We start from the raw sequence: 25,233 nt of genomic DNA, 5'->3' as shown, positions 1-25,233 counted from the left end.
TTGCATCATATACAACTCTTCTTTAATAAATCCATTAAGGAATGCAGTTTTGACATCCATTTGCCAGATTTCATAAAATGTGGCAATTGCTAACATGATTCAGACAGACTTAAGCATCATACGAGTGAGAAAATCTCATCGTATTCAACACCTTGAACTTGTTGAAAACCTTTCTCAACAAGTCGAGCTTAGTAGATAATAACACTACTATCAGTGTCCGTCTTCCTCTTGAAGATCCATTCATTTAACATGGCTTGCTGATCATCGAGCAAGTCAATCAAAGTCCATACTTTGTTCTCATATATAGATCATATCTCAGATTTTATGGCTTCAAGCCATTTCGCGGAATCTGGGCTCATCATCGCTTCCTCATAGTTCGTAGGTTCATCATGGTCTAGTATCATGACTTCCAGAACATGATTACTACACCACTCTGGTGCGGATCTTACTCTGGAAGACCTACGAGGTTCTGTAGTAACTTGATCTGAAGTTTCATGATCAATATCATTAGCTTCCTCACTAATTGGTGTATTTGTCACAGGAACTGATTTCTGTGATGAACTACTTTCCAATAAGGGAGCAGGTACAGTTACCTCATCAAGTTCTACTTTCCTCCCACTCACTTCTTTCGAGAGAAACTCCTTCTCTAGAAAGGATCCATTCTTAGCAACGAATGTCTTGCCTTCAGATCTGTGATAGAAGGTGTACCCAACAGTTTCCTTTGGGTATTCTATGAAGACGCACTTCTCCAATTTGGGTTTGAGCTTATCAGGATGAAACTTTTTCACATAAGCATCGCAGCCCCAAACTTTAAGAAACGACAACATGGGTTTCTTGCTAAACCACAGTTCATATGGTGTCGTCTCAACAGATTTAGATGGTGCCCTTTTAACGTGAATGCAGCTGTCTCTAATGCATAACCCCAAAACAATAGTGGTAAATCAGTAAGAGACATCATAGATCGCACCATATCCAATAAAGTGCGGTTACGACGTTCGGACACACCATAACGTTGTGGTGTTCCAGGTGGTGTGAGCTGTGAAACTATTCCACATTGTTTTAGTTGAAGACCAAACTCATAACTCAAATATTCGTCTCCGCGATCAGATCGCAGAAACTTTATTTTCTTGTTACGATGATTTTTCCACTTCACTCTGAAATTCTTTGAACCATTCAACTATTTCAGACTTATGTTTCATCAAGTAGATATACCCATATCTGCTCAAATCATCTTGTGAAGGTCAGAAAATAACGATACTTGCCACGAGCCTCAACATTCATTGGGCCACAAACATCAGTATGTATGATTTCCAACAAATCAGTTGCTCGCTCCATAGTTCCGGAGAACGGCGTTTTAGTCATCTTGCCCATAAGGCATGGTTCGCAAGTACCAAGTGATTCATAATCAAGTGATTCCAAAAGTCCATCAGTATGGAGTTTCTTCATGCGCTTTACACCGATATGACCCAAACGGCAGTGCCACAAATAAGTTGCACTATCATTATTAACTTTGCATCTTTTTGGCATCAATATTATGAATATGTGTATCACTACGATCGAGATCCAACAAACTATGTTCATTGGGTGTATGACCATCGAAGGTCTTATTCATGTAAACAGAATAACAATTTATTCTCTAACTTTAAATGAATAACCGTATCGCAATAAACATGATCAAATCATATTCATGCTTAACGCAAACGCCAAATAACATTTATTTAGGTTTAACACTAATCCCGAAAGTATAGGGAGTGTGCGATGATGATCATATCAATCTTGGAACTACTTCCAACACTCATCGTCACTTCACCCTCAACTAGTTTCTGTTTATTCTGTAACTCCTATTTTGAGTTACTAATCTTAGCAACCGAACAAGTATCAAATACTCAGGGGCTACTATAAACACTAGTAAGGCACACATCAAACACCCGTATATCAAATATACCCTTGTTCACTTTGCCATCCTTCTTATCCACCAAATATTTAGGGCATTTCCGCTTCCAGTGACCATTTCCTTTGCAGTGTAAGCACTCAGTTTCAGGCTTTGGTCCAGCTTTGGTCTTCTTAACAGGAGTGACAACTTGCTTGTCTTTCCACTTGAAGTTCCATTTCTTTCCCTTTGCCCTTCTCTTGAAACTAGTGGTCTTGTCAATCATCAACACTTGATGCTCTTTCTTGATTTCTACCTTCGTCGATTTCAACATCATGAAGAGTTTGGGAATCGTTTACGTCATCCCTTGCATACTATAGTTCATCATGAAGTTCTAGTAACTTAGTGATGGTGACTAGAGAATTCTGTCAATCACTATCTTATCTGGAAGATTAACTCCCACTTGATTCAAGCGATTGAAGTACCCAGACAATCTAAGTACATGCTCACTAGTTGAGCGATTCTCCTCCATCTTTTAGCTATAGAACTTGTTGGAGACTTCATATCTCGCAACTCGGGTATTTGCTTGAAATATTAACTTCAATTCCTGGAACATCTCATATGGTCCATGACGTTCTAAACGTCTTTGAAGTCCCGATTCTAAGCCATAAAGCATGGTGCACAAAACTATCAAGTAGTCATCATATTGAGCTAGCCAAACGTTCATAACGTCTGCATCTGCTCCTGCAATAGGTCTGTCACCTAGCGGTGCATTAAAGACATAATTTTTCTGTGCAGCAATGAGGATAAACCTCAGATCACGGATCCAATCCGCATCATTGCTACTAACATTTTTCAACACAATTTTCTCTAGGAACATATCAAAATAAACATATGAAAGCAACAACGCGAGCTATTGATCTGCAACATAATTTGCAAAATACTACCAGGACTAAGTTCATGATAAATTTAAGTTCAATTAATCATATTACTTAAGAACTCCCACTTAGATAGACATATCTCTAGTCATCTAAGTGATCACGTGATCCAAATCAACCAAACCATAACCGATCATCACGTGAGATGGAGTAGTTTTCAATGGTGAACATCACTATGTTGATCATATCTACTATATGATTCACGCTCGACCTTTCGGTCTCCGTGTTCCGAGGCCATATCTGCATATGCTAGGCTCGTCAAGTTTAACCTGAGTATTCCGCGTGTGCAAAACTGGCTTGCACCCGTTGTAGATGGACGTAGAACTTATCACACCCGATCATCACGTGGTGTCTGGGCACGACGAACTTTGGCAACGGTGCATACTCAGGGAGAACACTTCTTGATAATTAGTGAGAGATCATCTTATAATGCTACCGTCAATCAAAACAAATTAAGATGTATAAAAGATAAACATCATATGCAATCAAAAATATGTGACATGATATGGCCATCATCATCTTGTGCCTTTGATCTCCATCTCCAAAGCATCGTCATGATCTCCATCGTCACCGGCATGACACCATGATCTCCATCATCTTGATCTATATCAATGTGTCGTCACGTGGTCGTCTCGCCAACTATTGCTCTTGCAACTATTGCTATCGCATAGCGATAATGTAAAGCAATTATTTGGCGCTTGCATCTTATGCAACAAAGAGACAACCATAGGGCTTCTGCCAGTTGCCGATAACTTCAACAAAACATGATCATCTCATACAACAACTTATATCTCATCACGTCTTCACAATATCACATCAGAACATGCCCTGCAAAAACAAGTTAGACGTCTTCTACTTTGTTGTTGCAAGTTTTACGTGGCTGCTACGGGCTTAAGCAAGAACCAATCTCACCTATGCATCAAAACCACAACGATAGTTTGTCAAATAGACTCCGTTTTAACTTTCGCAAGGACCGGGCGTAGCCATACTTAGTTCAACTAAAGTTGGAGAAACTGACACCCGCCAGCCACCTGTGTGCAAAGCACGGCGGTAGAACCAGTCTCGCGTAAGTGTACGCGTAATGTCGGTTCAGGCCGCTTCATCCAACAATACCGCCGAACCAAAGTATGACATGCTGGTAGGCACTATGACTTATATCGTCCACAACTCACTTGTGTTCTACTCGTGCATATAACATCAAACCATAAAACCTAGGCTCGGATGCCACTGTTGGGGAACGTAGTAATTTCAAAAAATTTCCTACGCACATGCAAGATCATGGTGATGGCATAGCAACGAGAGGAGAGAGTGTTGTCCACGTACCCTCGTAGACCGTAAGCTGAAGCGTTATGACAACACGGTTGATGTAGTCGTACGTCTTCACGATCCGACCGATCCAAGCACCGAACGTACGGGGCCTCCGAGTTCAGCACACGTTCAGCTCGATGACGATCTCCGGCCTCCGATCCAGCCGAGCTCCGGAGATGAGTTCCGTCAGCACGACGGCGTGGTGACGATGATGATGTTCTACCGGCGCAGGGCTTCGCCTAAACTCCGCGACGATATGACCGAGGTGGAATATGGTGGAGGGGGCACCGCACACGCCTAAGGAACGATCCGTAGATCAACTTGTGTGTCATGGGGTGCCCCCCTGCCCCCGTATATAAAGGAGCAAGGGGGAGGGGGCGGCCGGCCTAGGAGGGGGCACGCCATGGGGAGTCCTACTCCCACCGGGAGTAGGACTCCCTCCTTCCTTGGTGGAGTAGGAGAAGGGGGAAAGAGGAGGAGAGGAGAAAGGAAAAGGGGGCAGCACCCCTTGTCCAATTCGGACCAGAGGGGGCTGCGCACCTCCTTCCTTTCGGCCTCTCTCCTCTAATCCCGTATGGCCCAATAAGGCCCATATACTCCCCGGCGAATTCCCGTAACTCTCCGGTACTCCGAAAAATACCCGAATCACTCGGAACCTTTGCGAACTCCGAATATAGTCGTCCAATATATCGATCTTTACGTCTTGACCATTTTGAGACTCCTCGTCATGTCCCCGATCCCATCCGGGACTCCGAACTCCTTCGGTACATCAAAACTCATAAACTCATAACATAACTGTCATCGAAACCTTAAGCGTGCGGACCCTACGGGTTCGAGAACTATGTAGACATGACCTAGAACTATTCTTGGTCAATAACCAATAGCGGGACCTGGATGCCCATATTGGCTCCTACATATTCTACGAAGATCTTTATCGGTCAAACCGCATAACAACATACGTTGTTCCCTTTGTCATCGGTATGTTACTTGCCCGAGATTCGATCGTCGGTATCCAATACCTAGTTCAATCTCGTCACCGGCAAGTCTCTTTACTCGTTACGTAATGCATCATCCCGTAACCAACTCATTGGTCACATTGCTTGCAAGGCTTATAGTGATGTGCATTACCGAGAGGGCCCAGAGATACCTCTCCGACAATCGGAGTGACAAAATCTAATCTCGAAATACGCCAACTCAACATGTACCTTTGGAGACAACTATAGTACTCCTTTATAATCACCCTGTTACGTTGTGACGTTTGGTAGTACCCAAAGTGTTCCTCCGGTAAACGGGAGTTGCATAATCTCATAGTTACAGGAACATGTATAAGTCATGAAGAAAGCAATAGCAACATACTAAACGATCAAGTGCTAAGCTAACGGAATGGGTCAAGTCAATCACATCATTCTCCTAATGATGTGATCCCGTTAATCAAATGACAACTCTTTTGTCATTGGCTAGGAAACATAACCATCTTTGATAAACGAGCTAGTCAAGTAGAGGCATACTAGTGACACTATGTTTGTCTATGTATTCACACATGTATTATGTTTCCGGTTAATACAATTCTAGCATGAATAATAAACATTTATCATGATATGATGAAATAAATAATAACTTTATTATTGCCTCTACGGCATATTTCCTTCACTCGGCTTACATTGTCTATAAGCTGTGTGCCCTCCGTAAGCACTCGGGTTACAGGGACATATAAGCCATGTGCCCGATGAAAGCACTAGGCTTACATTTCTGCGGATTTTTTGCAACCCGTAACATTTATGCGAAATTGGTTTAAGATAGTTTTCATTGCATTTATATTTACTACTTAATTAGTATTATTATTCTCACCTATTTCCTGTCGACTAGGTTTCATTGGTCTTATTTGTGAAACTCTCAATTTAACGCCACTTTAATATTTTGATGACTCTTTCGACCCCCTAGTGTACCCATATTATGATGACATGCAAAAATCACTACTGAAAGTTCACTCTACGTCGAGTGCTTTGCTCTTCGTCCAGAGCCAAGACACGGGCACTCGGTAACGCAAAGTAAGCCATGGCGACGAGGTAAGTTTTCCCCCTGGTGGCTGGGCCTGCCCCTCCCTTGCCTGCAAAAGGCCTACACATGTCCCAAAGACATTATGTACGATTTTACATGCCGTTTCTGGGCATGATTTCATGTGTCGCCTTGCAGATCTACAATTTCCGGCGCCGAAACACTAGCGGTGCAATAAATGTCACAAATATTCCAGGCGGGTCTGAAAAATGCAGGGGCCTGGTACGTGTCATTCGATGAACTCCTTTAAGAGCACGAGAAGTTTCGAGGTCAACGGAGCAACACTGCCCGCACTTCCTTCACATACCCGACTTGTTCCCTCTTGGTACCGAGAGACTACATCAGAGATGGTGTACTTTACAAGCAGCCTCAGGTGAGGCCTACTCGAAACGCGCCCAAAATTTTACCACACCCTACGGGGGCCATATGATGACACCGTGCCAGCTCCCGAGTATTGCCGACATCATACGATTTTCTGAGGATTTAAGTGGTTGGATCAGGCATGGCACTGAGGTAATTTTATCCCCCGGTGGTTGGGCCTGCCCCTCCCTTGTCTGCAAATGGCCTACCCATGTATGGGTGAAAGGATGATACCATGCCAAGTTTCAATCTTTTTAGACTTCATTTGTAGTGCTTTTCAAATTCAGGGTCACTTAGCTCAAAAAAATAGCAATCCGCGTAGAGGGAAGTTTTCAGATACTTCCGCATCACCAAAATTTATGAAAAATTACCATCCGTCCTATATCACATGTGCCCACGCCGTGTAAAAAAATCATGATTTTAGCGCGCTTCGAGGGTTCAATAATATTCACGCCGCACCGTTACCGTAGAACGTTTACTATACCGTGTCATCGCCGTCCGTAAGGGGGGGGGCACACTCCGGAGCTGTGTGCTACCTCTTCAGACATGCCACCACACCTTAAGCCATGTACGAGGGCCCCGCACAATTCTCCATTGTCATTGCTACCCCCCAAGCCCCCGTCCCGCCTAACCCTGGAGCGGTTGACCAGGAGATCTAAACCTTTGACTTTTGCCTGACGGGCTTTGACCAGTGGACCCTTCCACCCGGTTGTGGTAGGTCAGCCGATAGGAACACTTCGGAATAAGGTCCGGGCCAAACCCATCGCAAGATTCCCTCCATGTTGACCTGGCGCGGCTGTTTCCCCCCTCCAGCTGCCGGTGGCTACGCCGTTCGTGAAGGGTCTCACACTCCGGAGACGTGTGCTGGGTGTGGGCACCTGCCACCACACTTCTAGACGTGCAAGAGGCCCCGACGCAAGATTTGGCGGCATGGCTAGCCCCCGGAGGCCGTCGGCCACAATTGTAGACACGCAAAGAGCAATGCGCGTAGAGGGAAGTGTTCAAATACTTCTGCATCACCAAAAATCATGAAAAATTACCATCCTTCCTATATCACATGTGCCCACGCCGTGTAAAAGATCATGATTTTATTGCGCTCCGAGTGTTCAGTAATATTCACGCCGCACCGTTACTGCAGAATGTTTACTATATCGTGTCATCGCCGTCCGTGAGGGGGGCCACACACCGGAGCCGTGTGCTGCCTATTCAGACATGCCACCACACCTTAAGGCATGTATGAACGCCCCGTGCGACGCTCCGGTGGCATTGCTACCCCCAAGGCTCCCGTTCCGCCTATCCATGGAGCGGTTGACCAGGAGATCTAACCCTTTGACTTTCGCCGGACGTGCTTTGACCAATAGACCTCTCCATCCGATTGTGGTAGGTCAGCCCATAGGAACATTTCGGAACAAGGTCCGGGCCAAACCCACCGCAAGATTCCCTCCGTGTCGACCCGACGCGACCGTTTCCCCCTCCAGGCGCCATCCGTGAAGGGGGTCACACTCCGGAGACGCGTGCCGGGTGTGGGCACCCGCCACCACACTTCTAGGCCTGTAAGAGTCCCTGACGCAAGATTTGGCGGCATGGCTAGCCCCCGGAGGCCGCCGGCCACAACCGTAGACACGCGAAGAGCAATCCGCGTACAGGGGAGTGTTCAGATACTTCTGCTGCACAAGGCCTACACATGTCGTGAGGCCGTGACTTGCATATGGCCCAGCGTTGGTATGCCATGTCAAAGTGACATAATATATGTACGAAATAACAAAATAAAGGGTGATTTCATTTCTAAATCAATGAAATAAAAAAGAATAAAAAAATACAATAACACAAAATAAAAAGTTAAAAAATGTAATAAAAGAAAATACAAAAAGATTGAGAAACCAATTGGGAAATACCTTTTTAACGAAATAGAACGAATATATATATAGTGTAAACCGTGTGTAGTGCTCGGCTTACCTAATAAAAAAGCAGAAGCATAAAACGCGGGACTTCCCTAGTAGGAAAAAGAATGCGCGGGACCTACCAAAACACAGGCGCGCTCATCTTCCCCCAAATCTCTTCCCCGCGCCGCCCCCCACCTCGCGCACCAAAAATCGCCCGCTACTCCGCTGCCTGCACCCACCGCCGGCCGCGCCGCCACCCGCCCCCGCGCTGCCCCCCCTTCTCCACCAGATCCACACCCCACCACCTCCCTCGCCGAGCATGAGCTCCCCCGAGCAGGCCCTCCGACCGGCCGCCGCCCCTCGCTGTCTGCTAGGGTTGAGGTTGTCGGCCTTCTCCGCCGCGCCACCTTCCCTCCACCGGCAGGTACGTCTCTCTCTCTCTCTCTCTCTCTCTCTCTCTCTCTCTCTCTCTCTCTCTCTCTCTCTCTCTCTCTCTCTGACCGGCCGTGTTCTCTGCAGATCCGGTTCGGCTCCTCGTACGGCAAGGTGCTTGCCGAGGAGAAGGACGCCCGGAAGGTGACCCAGATCCGGTTCGGCTCCTCCGGTCGCAAGGTGCTCAGCTCCAGCAGCAAAGCGGCAAGGTGTTCTCTGTACACGGTTTTGGTTCAGTTTGCATCTTCAGTACATACACATGTTCGGTTCAGTTTGCATCCGTCCATTACAGTAGTTTTGCAGTTTTATTTGATGCAATTTTGATGGACACAGCAACAAGTTTATGAGATACAGTGTGTTCTTCCTTGCGAAGAGCTTTGATTATTAAAGAAACAATTTTGCTCAATGTTTGACTATACACACTACTGCTAGTAGAAACTAATAAGCCAAATAATGTGCAAGGTGCTCCGTTGGCAAGTTGACCCTGCTGATCTCCTCCTCCTCTGCAAGGTGCTCTGGCAGCAAGGTGCCTCTGCTGGTCCCCTCCTCGTCTGCAACAACAACAACGGCAACCAGGTCTTGGTTCTGCTCCCTCCCCAGTTACATCTTCAGGAAGCAAAATGATGACAGTACCTAATGTTAGGCTATGGGAATAGAGAATAAACAGTATCTATGCGGAGTCAAGAACAACAACAGCCTCATATTTGAAATTTAATAACTTAAGATTGAAATTCATTGATCTGAAATGATTGTACTAACTAAAAATTGTTAGGCTATGGGAGTCGAGAAGAAACAGTACCTATGCGGAGTGGAGATTTTTCTTCTATGAACCTTCTCGAATGATCGAATCCCAAGTTCATATATCCCTGCAAATTATAAACCAATGTTAAAATTCTCATCTTGCCAAAAAAATTGTGTGTGAGTGTCCACTGATTAAAGGAAGCACTTAAATAGTTTGCAATTTTATTTGAATGTGATTGTGATGGACACAGCAAAGTGTATGAGATGCAGCTTATTCCTTGCGAAGAGCTTTTTGATGATAAAAGAAGCATTTTTGTTTTATGTTTGATCTCAGTTTGCACTTTATTACAGGACATGCATTAGTTTGAAGACGGGACCGTCGTTGCAGGGCTTCTTGTTGGAGGGACAACCGGCACCGAGCCACTCAATGCATTTATGGGACTATGTTTCTCCCGCTTGTCAAAGAAACCAGAAGGGGGTGGGTCAACGAAGGTGCTGGCTTGAGGATTGATGTATACGGTGGGAAGTTCAAACAACATAACGGGCCCAACTCTGATCCGGCCTCACAGGACATTGACGCTATGATTTCCGTCTAGTCGGGACAAGGCAAGAAGGGTGGCCGGTTATACGTTGGTGACGGCGCCATCCGGAAGAAGGACATTCCGAAACTCTCCCACCTCCATGTTACCACGTCGAGTTCAGGTCCTGCTATAGAGCGTTGCCCACAGCCTGGGCTGCACATGCTCCATCAATTCGAGGTATGTTTTGCTTCGTTGACCTTCCTTGTGATTTCTTCTTTGTATTGCAACGATGGTGAACTTTTTGCGATGGCATATTGTAGGGCCGCCTAGAGGAAGAAACCAGGTTGCGATAGGAGGCTCATGCCAATGCCGTGCTTAAACAGGAGCAAGCCATGAAAATGCAGCAAGCCCTATTTCAACAGCAGGAATGATCACTCGAGGTAGTTGTCTATGTTTGTACATTGTTGATGGTTATGTCTTGTCGTTGCTTGTGCTTCTCAACTTACAACTTGTGCATTGTTGATGGTAGAGCCAACAAGTGTTGATGCTTATATTGTTCATACATCTTAGCTTCAATCTCAACCTTATATGTTGATGCTCGTTGAGCCCAGTGTCTTATCTATCTTTGCAACTTAACTTTGTAAACTCATGCGTGTGATAATTGACTTATAGGTTTGCATCGTGGATGCCGTTGGGAGTGGGCATACATGCTGCGGTGGAGCTCATTGCATCTTTTAGGTTCACGCCTGGTGTCAACTTGGAACTCACGGCCACGGTCCTTTCATTTGTGAACTCTGGATGCCTATGTATGTATGTTGTTGTGAACCTTCGTTGGATATGTATGCATGTGCGGACTTGGAACTCACGGTCCATTCGTTTGTGAACTTGTGTTGCGTATGTATGCATGTGCGGACTTTGAACTCAGGGCCGGGTTTCGTTGTTATATAGTTGGTGTGAACCATCGTTGGATATATATTGCTGGATATATTTTGGTTGATCATGTATTCCTGGATATGTATATTTGCTGCTCCCTGAAGGAAGCAAAAAAAAAAAAAAGCTAAGCCGAATACCCCAGCGAACAGCACCCGGCTTATAGGTCATATATGCCACGGGTAGGCTATAAGCTGTGGACCTCAGCCAAAGGAACCTATAAATAAACCGTGTACAACAGCTATAAGGCACTCGGCTTATATATAACCCGTGCGGCTAGCGGAGGCACTCGCCTTATATGTAAAGCGTGCATTGAGAGGAGGCACACGGCTTATAGGTAAACCGTGTAGCGCACAGACGCACTCGGCTTATATAGACTGTAACACGTGGCCGTTAACACCCGGCCGCTGTCATGTTACTTTATTAAACCGAGAGCCTTGTGAAAACACTCGGTTTATACATAAACCGAGTTTTTTTGTTTGGGCACTCGGCTTATACCGTATAAGCCGGTCACTTGTAAACCGTGTCCTATAAGCCGGGTATTTTACTCGGCTTATACATAAACCGAGTTTAAACAAGCATAAGCCGAGTGTATTAGATACACGGCTTATAAGTTTTTCCTGTAGTGAGGCATGCTTTCCTGTTTTCTGCTTGTGGGTGTGCTGGACGGATATTAAATTAAGTGGGTAAAGCAGGAATTAAAGGACAGGAAACTTCTCGCACATTAAGTAGGTCCTGCTTAATTAAGTCGGTAAAGTAGTGTTGTGGAGAAGTACGCGAGAGTGCGAGTCCATTTGGATGGCTTATTCAGAGCCTCAAGCCCTCTGGAACCATGCTGCCGGCCCCAAAACAAGTTAGTGGCATTCATACCTGCATTAGTTTATGTCTCTTTCTTGGTATTTGCCTCTGATTATTTATAATTGTGCGTACTAGCAACATTGATAATGACTCCTCAGAGTCGACGTCAGGCTAGACTGTACTCCTTTCTTACAGAATGGGTAGGATACAAGACGCCATTGGGTAGAAATCATTTAGCTGATTATCGGACTAATGTTAATTCGATGAATCAGGCTGGCCTACAACAGAGATGCCTTTTGGCAACCATGTGAACTATTACAGTATGATGAAGGGATTGATGTATTTCCAGAGGCAAGACAGTCTCAAAAAGGAAAAATCAAATACAGATACCCAATGGATACAGATAGCTCAGCTGTCCGCCTATGCTAGTTCAAACTATAGCCGGTCCCAAGCCCGGGTAAAGGAGGAGGGTTGTGATAGGCATGGAGAGCCAACATAAAAACTCAGCCACTCTTATGGAGATGAAACCCAAAAGATTTTCGTTGGGGCGTAACCCTCTCAGCGACGCGCCACATCGGAACCCGGGTGTGGTGGGAAATGGGCAAGGGCCGGGCCGTCACCCCTCAAGTGGCGCGCCGTATCTTGATCCGGATACGGTGGCAAGTGAGCAAGGATTGGGTTGTCGCATCCTTAGTGGCGCGCTACATCGGCGCCCGGATGTAGTGGAAAATGAGCAAGGGTCTTCGCATTTGACTCGACGAGTGCGAAGGGTAAGGAAGCTAGCCGAGCCTAGGAGGATTCGCTTAGGTAGCTGGAACGTAGGGTCTCTGACAGGGAAGCTTCGGGAGCTAGTTGATGCAGCGGTGAGGAGAGGTGTTGATATCCTTTGCGTCCAAGAAACCAAATGGAGAAGACAGAAGGCGAAGGAGGTGGAGGATACCGGCTTCAAGCTGTGGTACACGGGGACGGCTGCAAACAGAAATGGCGTAGGCATCTTGATCAACAAGAGCCTCAAGTATGGAGTGGTAAACGTCAAGAGCCGCAAAATTGTTTCTTCAACATGGCCGGCCACACGCAACATCGCCCGCCGACGGTTGCAGCTCGATGCACGCCATTCGCGCGTGGCCGGTCACCGTCGGCGTTACACACCTTTGAAGCTTTTCTCAATGCCGGTTCCAGCTTTTTATGTCGCTGGTTCCAGCAAATTTCCTTCATCGCATCAGCTTGGTTCACCGGTTCCAGCTTTTTACTTCTCCGGAAGAAGCTTTTCTCAACGCAGGTGGAAGCTTCGCGGCGCCAGTTGTAGCAAAATCAGTCGTGGTCGCAAAATCACACCCATTCCGGTTGCAACAAAAAATTCTGCCGGTTCCAGCTTCTAAGGCATCCGGTTCCAGCAAAAATAGCTCGTGAGTGCCCCCACCCCGTCGCCATTGTAGCAAAATGGATCACCGGTTGTAGCAAAATCGATCATCGTTTGTAGCTTTTGCGATTGCCGGTTGCAGCTCGCCGCGTAGCTGTTTCCAGCATGCCAAGCAGTCGGTTCCAGCAAAACTCCATGGCTGGTTGCAATGTTGCCTCCAGTCGCCACGGAGCAGTAGGAGATGCAGTTGAGAGAGAGGAAAATCGAGGGGGGGGGGACACTGGCTCGGGGGGTCGGCTTCGGGGGTGGTCGCCGGGGAAGAAGAGGAGGGCTCGCTGGAGGAGATCGCCGGTTGGACTTCTATGGCAGCATGGAAGGTGGGGAAAAAAGAAGAGAGACCCAGGAGAAGGACGCACGGATGGGGAAAGAGATAACATGGTGGGGCCTCGTGGTTTGATTCGTTGTAGCGCTGCGCGCGTGGACGAGACCGGCCGAAACGTTCGGCCGGCGCGCCGAACGCAAGCGTTTTCCTAATTTCATCCTTCTCTTCTGTCACGACGCCGACCCTCTTGCCGCCGCTACTGGCTTAATCATAGCCCCCACCACTTGCTACACACCGCTGCAGCACCTCATCCTAATTGAGCATTTGAGCTGCCTCCATTGCCAGCGACTCCACCTTCCTTCCACCAATGCCCGCACTGTCAACTCTTCGCCTCGTCGCCATTGAGGTGTCCTCTTCACAATCTTCGGCCAAACCCGCTCGCCCCCGTCGGCGACATCGCAGCCTGCCAAATTGTCCCTGTCTTAGCTTGGTCCTCGTCCCCAACGTGATCTACGAAATCGACCGAGATGCCTCGTATTTTGAGGTAACCGAGGGATAATAAATGCATTGTTGGTTCACCAACAAATTTCTTTTGAACAATATTTCTTCCTAGTACTTGGAAATATTGTTTGTTCACCAGCAATTCGGTAACAAAAAAAAATGAGGCAGGACCTTGACAAACACCACATCTGATCCCATCACGGCCGTCCATACCCACACGAACGACGGTGGATTGACCCTGTTAGCCTCCCACTGGCCCGGTCCACGCGGACGCCAAACTCTGACCCATCCCCTCCCCTCTTAGCTTCGTCGGCTCCGGCGACCCACCGGCGACCGGCGACCAGCGGTGGGGGTCCCTCCCAGTCCGACCCCCCAGGTCCATCTCCCACCCACCCTATCCTTTCTCTGTGCCGGTTAGATCCCTTCGCGTTCTCGGGTTCGGCGGCTTTATGGAATCCATGCCCCGTTGTGCGGCGCCGTTGCTGGCGACGCAGACTGTCCCCTCAATTCATCACGTACGGAGCTCACAAAATTAGTTCTGCCCCTTCCTGGAAAATCTATGTTGTCTATATTGTTATGCTGTTTCGCGGATAGTCATTGTTTGGGGGATATGCACAGGACATGAGATAGCTTCAGTTATAAGCACCAAAATATATTTATATTTGATTCTTAAACAACCCAAGTGTAAAAGGACGGCTTGTGCCATTTTACTGTCGACCATGGATTTTGAAGTCAAAGTCAAACTGGATGGTGGCTAAGCACTTGCTTAGTTGACCGCCCCAGCTCTTGTTTCTTTGGGTCAGCAGAGGAGTAGGAGAAGCAACTGTAAATTCCTAATCTAGGAGCAGGAGCAGGGCCAAATTCGAACCCTATCAGGTTTCTGTAAGTCAAGCGCACCGTAGCTAATATCAGGTTTCTGTTTGTAACGAGAAGGTTTCAGGTTTCGCTATGCTGAGACTGTATTCTCCCTGTCCAGTATTTATGGGGATTGCATTTTTGGATGGGTTCTTGTATGTTTTTGCAGGGCTTTTGTGCATCAATGATTTGTTTGTACCCATGACTGATATCTGAATTTGCTTCCGGGCATATTCAAGACGAGTTTTGTTCTTTTTGTTTATGCCCTGAAGAGGATCCTTTAAAGGAATTATGATATCTTGATTTCACACGGTGTGCTTGACTTACAGGCATGCCGTTCTGTGTTCTGCTTGTAGGCGTGCACGACAGCTAGTAAATTAAGTGGGTAAAGCAGGAAAAGACAAGAAATTGCGCGTCAATTAAGTAGGGTCCTGCTTAATTGAGTGGGTAAAGCAGGGCCTGAGGAAAGTACATGAAAGTGTGCGTCCATTTGAATGGCTTATTCAAAGCTTCAAGCCTTTTGGAACCATGGTGCTGGCCCCAACACAAGTTAGTGACATTCATACTCACATTAGTTTTATGTCTCTTTCTTGGTACTTGCCTCTGATTACTTATGATTGTGCACACTAGCAACGTTGATAGTGACTCCTTAGAGTCGACATCAGGGTAAACTATGATCCTTTCTTTTTACAAAGTAGTTAGGATACTAACAACCTTTGATTAGAGATCATTTATGTGATTATTGGACTAATGCTAATTTTGTTAATCAGGCCATTTTTTGAACAAAATTTTTCGCCGTTGCCGGCGATCGAACCCGGGTCACCCGCGTGACCCTTACTACTATGCTACAACGACTTGCTTTTGAAAAACCGTGTGAACTGTTGCAGTATGATGAAGGGATCGATGTATCTCCAGGGGCAAGGCAGTCTGAAGAAGGGGAAATCAGATAGGCAGGTGGTTCAGGCTGAGGCGCGGGAATATCGATAGCTCAACTGTCCACATATTTTAGTACTTGAAACTAGAAAATACATTGATTCTTTGTTAGGTATGCACACACTTTCCAAAGCTGGTTGTTATATCAGTGATGACTATTATATACTATTTATTAGTGGTACGTACAATAGTGCATTAGCTAGAAACTTGCTACTCCCTCCGTCCGGAAAAATTTGTCATCAAAATGGACAAAAAGAGGTGTATCTAGAACTAAAATACATCTAGATACATCCCCTTTTATTAATTTTGATGACAAGTATTTCCGGACGGAGGGAGTACTAACTTAGTGGAAGATCTAGAAGCAAGCGCTTCGTCAAATTCTGTACACTTCTAGTTCAGAAGCTATTCGGTTGTACAGTATTCCTTCATTTTGAATATGCTCACCATGTTGGTTTTTCTCCACTCTTGAACGCATGGTAAGGGGAAGAATGGGATTCTAACTCGTGATGCTTCAGGGGTTACAAACTGGTTATTTGTATTAGTCACAAAATGGTGTTGTATTTGGAGAGTTCTTTGCTACTGATCTAATTCCGTAGAGTTATGTATTGGCTAGCTGCTGAAGATTTTGGTACAAAATACTCCATTATGTGATATGTCTAAACATGAAAATTCGTCGAGCTTATGTTTGTACTTTAATTATCGGTTAGTGAGTTGTGTCCACCACCCAAATTAGTTATTAGTTACTCCCTGAGCTACCAAAACGTGTTATATTTAGGAACAGAGGTTTGAACTACCAAAATGTCTTATATTTAGGAACAGAGGGAGTAGTTTATTAGCAGGTCCAGTCAGCAAAATTTAAGAAAAGGCAAGTAGCTGGATGAGATCTACTATTGACTAAGACTTGTTGACCGTCCACATTGGTATGTGATATTTCATAAGATGAAAGATGCGTCTAGCTTACGTTCTGTCCACATTGTGAGCCGTGTCCGCTGTCCACATTGGTTACTAGTTAGTTTATTAGCAGGTCCAGTCAGCAAAACTTAAAAAAAAGGCAAGTAGTTCGATCAGATCAACTTCCCATCTGCCTTGTCCTTACTCCTTACCCCGGTGGGTTTATTCGTTCTCGCCTGTGTTAATTGCGTAGGCGCGGCGGATCTATGGATAAATACCAATCGACACTCCCTGCTTCGTTTATAGCACCAGTTAATGATTCCCAAATTTGCTTTCTGTAATATCATATTCTCGCTGTAAAGGGATTTCTTTTATCTTTACCGTGGAACCATGCTACATTTCTGCTAGCCCAAAAACCATTTGAATGGCTTATTCAAAGCTTCAACCCTTTTGGAACCTTGCTGCTGGACCCAAAACAAGTTAGTGGCATTCATACTCGCATTAGTTTTATGTCTCTTTCTTGGTACTCGCCTCTGATTATTTACAAGTGTGCACACTAGCAACATTGATAATGACTCCTCTGATTATTTACTCTGATCCTTTTTTTCTTTGGTATAGAATAGGTTGGATATTGTCCACCTTTGGTTAGAAATCATTTAGCTGATTATCGTACTAACGCTAATTTGGTGAATCAGGTAGGCCTACAAGAACAGAGATGCCTTGGGGAAACCGAGTGAAGGAGTCGATGTATCTACAGAGGCAACACAGTCTGAAGAAGGGAAAATCAGATGGGCAGGTGGTTCAGGCAGGATACGGATAGCTCAACTGCCTGCCTATGCTAGTACGCGAAACTAGAAAAGTCATCGATTCTTTGTTAGGTATGTACATTCTTTGCAAATCTGGTTGTTATATATTTAGTGATACGGACACTAGTGCATCATCATCTAGAAACTTGCTACTTCCTTTGTGGAAGACCTAGAAGCAAGCACTCCGTCAAAATCTGTACAGAATCCCTTCCTTTTGAATATGTAATATATGGATGCAATTTGAAGGAAATGATGTTACCTTTCCCTGCAGGTTGAGCATCAATGGGGTCATATGTTAATCTTGGTCATAGCATTCACATCTGTGAGGATGGTTCATGGAAATGAGCCAGTGATGGCGATGGGGTGAGATAAAAGGATTTTGATGGGCTAACACGACGTCGACCAGACCACCACCATGTTGATAGTTCTCCACTCCTGGACGCATGGTATGTATTTAGTGGTATGTACTCCAGTGCATTAGCTAGAAATCTGCTACTTTCTTTGTTGAAAACTTAGAAGGAAGCACTTCGTCAAATTTTGCTTGCACACTCCAATAATAATTTGAAAGTAATTAGGCTCTACAAAATCCCTTCCTTTTTTGAGTATGTAATTTATGGATACAGTTTGAAGGAAGTCCTATTTTTTCACGACTTCTTGGCGTGTGGAACGTCTACAAGGATGGTTCCTGGAAAGCATGAAGAGCCAGCGATGGTGATGGATACCAACTGGTGGTGAGTTGTGTCCACGTTGGCTACTGGTTAGTTTATTAGCATGTCCATCTCAGCTGAACTTAAAGAAAGGGCAAGTAGTTGGATCAGATCTGCTATTGCCTTGTTGACCTGCTGTTTGGGGATTTCTGCCTCCCATTCTCTTGCAACTCAACATTGTTAGTTCCTACAACTCTGCTTCTGTGTAAGCTCACCACAATATTCTGATCTGTTATCCTCTACAAATCTGGCTGTAGGGTTCTGTTTATTATCTTTGTTGTTGCAACCGGCTAATTTATTTTGTGATTTTTCAGTCCAACAGGTGCTCATCCATTGTTATATTGACTGGTTATTTCCACCTCTGATCCAGAAGCACTTTGAATTGCTCATCTAGTGATATTCAGGTCATTCCGCACTCTGAAAATAGTATTCTTAGTCTTTGCCATCGTCTACTGATCTACCAGTAGGTTTCTGTTTTCATATCACCGTTGCAGCTGGCTAATTTATCTTGTGATTTACTGCTTCAACAGATTTTTCATCCCTCACTGTGTCCAGAAACAATTCAAGTTCTATCTTCAATTTATTCAGACCAAAAAATAAAACCCCACAACTCAATGGAAGTTGCATTAGCTAGCGTTGCCGTAAGTGTTAGCTTAAAAGTGGCTGCATCTCCAGCCTTGAAGAAGCTGCTTGCTAATGCTTCAACGTACCTTGGAGTGGATATGATGCGTGAGCTCCATGAACTGGAGACCACTATCATGCCGCAACTCGAGCTGGTGATTGAAGCAGCAAACAAGGGAAACCACAGGCCCAAGTTGGACAAATGGCTTCAGGAACTCAAAGAAGGCTTCTACATGGCTGAAGACTTGCTGGACAAGCATGAATACAACCTTCTCAAGCGCCAAGAAAAGGGCAAGGATTCCTTATCGGCCAATGCTTCCTCCATCAGCAGCACTTTTATGAAGCCTCTGCGTGTTGTGTCGAGTAGGATGTCCAATCTGAGCTCAGATAACAGAAAGCTAATTCAACAGTTAAATGAACTCAAGGCAACCCTGGCAAAAGCCAAGGACTTCCGTGAACTGCTCTGCATACCAGCTGGTTATAATGTGTGGAGCTCCACCATACCATCCGTTGTTCCTGAGACTACATCAATACCACCTCTCAAAGTGATTGGTCGTGACAAGGATCGGGATCATCTTATAGATCGTCTTACCAAGACAACTGCTACTACTAAATCTAATACAACTATGTACTCGAGTTTCGCTATTGTTGGACCTGGAGGCATCGGAAAGTCCACCTTGGCACAACTTGTTTACAATAGCAAAAGGATAAAAAATTATTTTGATGTGAGAATGTGGGTAAGCGTATCACGCAAACTTGATGTACGTCGTCATACACGGGAGATCATCGAGTCTGCCTCTCAGGGGGAATGCCCACGCATTGACAACCTTGATACATTGCAGCGCAAGTTGGCAGACATACTGCAAGACTCAGGGAAATTCCTTCTTGTGTTGGATGATGTTTGGTTTGAACCTGGCAGTGAGGGGGAATGGGACCAACTATTAGCACCACTAGTTTCCCAACAGTCGGGAAGCAAAGTATTGGTAACTTCTCGAAGGGATACATTTCCAGCTGCTCTTTGCTGTGGAGAAGTGCGTTCACTGAAAAACATAGGAAATGCTCAGTTCTTGGCACTCTTCAAACACCATGCATTCTCTGGACCAGAAATCAGAAATCCACAGCTGCGTGAAAGTCTGGAAGATTTTGCGAAGAAGATTGCTAAAAGGCTTGGAAAGTCTCCTTTGGCAGCAAAAGTTGTGGGTTCCCAACTGAAAGGGAAAACATGTATCGCTGCATGGAAGGATGCTCTAACTATAAAGATTGACAAATTAAGTGAGCCCATGAGAGCTCTGTTGTGAAGTTATGAGAAGTTAGATCCATGTATTCAGAGGTGCTTCCTATATTGCAGCTTGTTTCCAAAAGGCCATAGGTATTTAATTGATGAGTTGGTTCATCTTTGGATGGCAGAGGGCCTCATTGATTCGTGCAACCAAAACAAGAGAGTGGATGATTTTGGGAGGGACTGCTTCAAGGAGATGATCTCTGTTTCGTTCTTTCAACAATTTGGTAAGGAAAAGAAACACACTCCCACATACTATGTTATGCATGATCTCCTTCATGATCTGGCAGAATCACTCTCCAAAGAGGACTACTTCAGACTGGAAGATGATAAGGTGACAGAAATACCGTCCACTGTTCGGCATCTATCAGTTCGTGTTGATAGTATGAAGCTACACAAGGATAGTATCTGCAAGCTACATCATTTACGCACTATTATCTGCATTGACCCCCTAATAGATGATGTAAGTGACATTTTTAATCAGCTACTACAGTATTTGAAGAAGTTGCGCGTACTATATTTGTCATCTTATAGCAGTAATAAGTTGCCAGAATCTGTTGGTGAGTTGAAGCACCTTCGGTATTTGAACATCATCAGAACACTGATTTCTGAATTGCCAAGATCATTGTGTACTCTTTACCACTTGCAGTCACTTCTGTTAAATCGGAAAGTTGAGAGTTTTCCTGAGAAACTCTGCAATTTATGGAAATTACGTCATCTTGAATGGCACCGTGATTGGCATAATGATTTAATACTCAAGCCATACAAAGATGCACCGCATCAAATTCCTAACATTGGCAAGTTAACTTTGCTTCAACAATTTGAGGATTTTGCTGTGCAAAAGAAAAAAGGATATGAGTTGCAACAACTGAGGGACATGAATGAGATTCGAGGCAGTTTAAATGTCACAAATCTTGAGAATGTCACTAGCAAGGATCAAGCCTTAGAATCGAAGTTGCATCAGAAAAGTCATCTTGGAAGATTGCGACTTGTTTGGAACTGCAAAAATAACACGAATGAAGAGGATAGTTTACATTTGGAGATTCTAGAAGGACTGATGCCCCCGCCTCAACTTGGGGATCTTGCAATTGACGGTTACAAATCTTCAAAATATCCCTGCTGGTTGCTTGATGCTTCATATATTGAGTTTTTGCATTCTTTAAGCTTTGCTAATTGCACCACATTACAAAGCCTACCATCCAATACCGAACTACTTAGGAATTGCTCTTCACTTATCCTCTGCAATGTGCCAAACCTGAAGACATTACCTTGTCTTCCACTAGGCCTTCAAAATATACGAATAGAAAAATGTCCGCTCCTTGTATTTAGTCCCAACGATGAGCTGGAATATGATGATCAGATTGAGAATATCATGAGGACAAACCATTTGGCATCACAACTTGGGTTAATCTGGGACATGGATTCAGGATCACATATTAGGTTTGTACTCTCATTGGAACATTCATTTCTGAAGCAGCTAATGATACTCACATGTTCAAAATCTTGAAAGTGCTCTAGAAGAAGAGAAAGATGAAGTATTGGTAAAAGAGAATACCATCAAGGCATGGACATACTGTCAAGAGCAAAGGATGAGACTCACATATGGAAGGAGCATGGCGCTACCACTGGTTCCACCAGCAAGACTTTGTGAACTTTATCTTTCTTCGTGCAGTATTACAGATGGAGCTTTAGCTCTTTGCCTTAATGGCCTGGCTTCACTGAAAAAGTTATGCTTAGAAGGGATTATGACTCTAACTACACTTCCTTCAGAAGAGGTCCTCCAACATTTGACAGAACTTGACTACTTGTCCATCCATAATTGCTGGTGTCTCTGGTCATTAGGGGGCTTACGAGCTGCTGTCTCTCTTTCATTTGTTAGATTGATTTCGTGCCCTTCTCTAGAGTTGGCACGTGGAGCAGAATTTTTGCCATTATCCCTTAAGGTGCTCATTATAGAAAATTGTGTGCTTGCAGCTGACTTCCTCTGTACTGAGTGGCCACACATTGATAAAATTAGCATAACCAATTGTAGAAGCACCGCATGCTTGTCTGTTGGTAGTCTCACCTCTGTTAAATTATTCTCACTTTATCACTTGCCAGATTTATGTTCTCTCGAAGGATTGTCTTCGCTGCAACTGTACAACCTACATTTGGTTGATGTTCCAAAACTCATCCCTGAGTGTATCTCACAGTTTCGAGTCCAGAGATCACTCTATATTAGCAGTCCCGTGATACTCAACAACATGCTCTCAGCTGAAGGTTTCACAGTTCCAACATTTCTCTGTCTTGCTAGATGGGAGCAACCATTCATTTCATTTGAAGAATTCACAAACTGTACATCTGTTCAGAGGCTGAGATTCAGTGTTTGTGAAATGACTTCCCTGCCAGAAAATCTGAAGTGCTTCCCCAATCTGAAGATGCTCGACATTGTTAGCTGCCCCAATATATCATCTTTACCAGATCTGCCAACCTCCCTCCAGCAGATAAGTGTATGGGGGCGTTGTGAACGCTTGAAGGAGAGTTGCCGAGCACCTGATGGAGAAAGTTGGCCAAAGATTGCACATATTCGCAGGAAGTACTTTTTATAAAGTGTGATTTCGATTCCTTCATACAAATAAACGGAAAGGTAAATAGCTCCTGTCAGTCACCTTTGCACTCAAAGATATACTCCCTCCGTTCGGAATTACTTGTCGTTGAAATGAATGTATCTAGATGTATTTTAGTTTTAGATACATCCATTTTCGAGACAAGTAATTCCGAACGGAGGGAGTATATCCCTTCTTAACATTACATTCCGTTATTTTGTCTTTTATATAGTGTTACTATTCATCACCCAGGGTGCAGAATACATTATTCTTCACCCGAGGTAATTTTACGATCATTTCATAAATAAATTATGTTTCAAATACAAATAGTTACAGTCATATTGATTCACTGTGTAAAATTTGGCATAAAAAAGGTTAGAAGACCAGAAAAATTACATTTTATGTACATTTTACACTATGTTTTTACGTTTCAAAATTTGCGTAACATAAAATATTTTTACGGCTATTATATATTTTCTTACGTTCTCCTTTTATGTCTGAAATAAGACAAAATTTACGAAACTAAAATTACGATGCATTCATGTTAAAATAGAAAGGGGGAAAGAATAACTATTCCCCACCCAGGGTGACGAATAGCGCGATCCTATATATATATAGGGAAAATCCATCCTACCACCCGGTGGTAGTTACCCCACATATCTCATATACTACCATGCAGTACTATATATACTATTTTATTATTTTAAATATGTTCATGTACTATATCTAAGATATTTCAAAGCAAGTTACATGAAAAAATTGCATATGAGCCCATAGTTTTTGTTATATTTGTGAAATACGTACAAATTTGTACGTAAAAAAGAGCATACTCAAAACATAGTACATACTACCAAAAAATTAGTATATATACTACCTAATCATTATTATATACTACATACTACACGTATATACTCTCGGTTTCGATAGATACTACATACAACATACAAAACGCAAGTGATGGTAACTACCACTGCTTGTAGGAAACATTTGTCCTATATATATATATTGCTGTTATAAGAATGATCATGATGCCCTCATGTCCGTATTTTATTTTATCAATGCCTCTATCTCTAAACATATGGACATATTTTTGATATCGGCTTCCGCTTGACGACAAGCGAGGTCTAAGTTTGAGGGAGTTGATACGTCCATTTTGCATGATGCTTTTACGTCGATATTTATTGCATTATGGGCTGTTATTACACGTTATGTCATAATACTATGGCTATTCTTTCTTATTTTATAAGGTTTACATAAAGAGGGAGAATGCCGGCACCTGGGATTCTCGGCTGGAAAAGGAGCAAATATTGGAGACCTATTTTGCACATCTCCAAAAGTCCTGAAACTCCACGAAAGTCATTTTTAGAATTAATGATAAATATTGAGCGGAAGATGTACCTGAGGGGGGCCAAGCTACGTCTTGAGCTTGCGTTGGTTTTCCTTGAAAAGGAAAGGGTGATGCAGCAAAGTAGCGTAAGTATTTCCCTCAGTTTTTGAGAACCAAGGTATCAATCCAGTAGGAGGCTCCTCAAAAGTCCCACGCACCTACACAAACAAACAAGGAACTCGCAACCAATGCAATAAAGGGGTTGTCAATCCCTTCACGGCCACTTGCGAAAGTGAGATCTGATAGAGATAATATGATAAGATAAATATATATTTGGTATTTTATAATATAGATGCAAAAAGTAAAGATGCACATAAAAGTAGACTAAAAGCTTATATGATAAAAGATAGACCCGGGGGCCATAGGTTTCACTAGTGGCTTCTCTCAAGATAGCATAAGTATTACGGTGGGTGAACAAATTACTGTCGAGCAATTTATAGAAAAGCGAATAATTTTGAGATTATCTAGGCATGATCATGTATGTAGGCATCACGTCCGCAACAAGTAGACCGACTCCTGCCTGCCTACTACTATTACTCCACACATCGACCGCTATCCAGCATGCATCTCGAGTATTAAGTTCATAAGAACAAAGTAACGCATTAAGAAAGATGACATGATGTAAAGGGATAAACTCAAGCAATATGATATAAACCCCATCTTTTTATCCTCGATGGCAACAATACAATACGTTTCTTGCAACCCTTTCTGTCACTGGGTAAGGACACCGCAAGATTGAACCCAAAGCTAAGCACTTCTCCCATTGCAAGAAAGATCAATCTAGTAGTCCAAACCAAACTGATAATTCGAAGAGACTTGCAAAGATAACTTAATCATACATAAAAGAATTCAGAGAAGATTCAAATATTTCTCATAGATAAACTTGATCATAAACCCACAATTCATCGGATCTCGACAAACACACCGCAAAAAGAGTTTACATCGAATAGATCTCCACAAGAGAGGGGGAGAACATTGTATTGAGATCCAAAAAGAGAGAAGAAGCCATCTAGCTAATAACTATGGAACCGAAGGTCTGTGGTAAACTACTCACAACTCATCGGAGGGGCTATGGTGTTGATGTAGAAGCCCTGCGTGATCGATTCCCCCTCCGGCGGAGCGCCAGCGAAGGCTCCAAGATGGGATCTCG

At 44.1% G+C, this 25,233-nt stretch overlaps 1 long non-coding RNA gene and 1 pseudogene across 1 annotated transcript; both read left to right on the top strand.

Moving 5' to 3' along the window:
- The first annotated feature begins 8,608 nt into the window (after positions 1-8,608).
- On the top strand, positions 8,609-11,108 carry LOC123083569 (uncharacterized). The gene is made up of 5 exons (XR_006439319.1): positions 8,609-8,838; positions 8,934-9,422; positions 9,939-10,345; positions 10,429-10,548; positions 10,781-11,108. It is a non-coding gene; the product is annotated as an uncharacterized lncRNA (long non-coding RNA).
- Positions 11,109-18,245: 7,137 nt separating this feature from the next.
- On the top strand, positions 18,246-24,315 carry LOC123088536 (putative disease resistance RPP13-like protein 1; annotated as a pseudogene).
- Positions 24,316-25,233: the final 918 nt, after the last annotated feature.

The sequence above is a fragment of the Triticum aestivum genome, chromosome 4A (assembly GCF_018294505.1).
Source record: "Triticum aestivum cultivar Chinese Spring chromosome 4A, IWGSC CS RefSeq v2.1, whole genome shotgun sequence".
Classification (NCBI taxonomy): domain Eukaryota; kingdom Viridiplantae; phylum Streptophyta; class Magnoliopsida; order Poales; family Poaceae; genus Triticum; species Triticum aestivum.
This window is presented reverse-complemented; position numbering and strand designations above follow the sequence as displayed.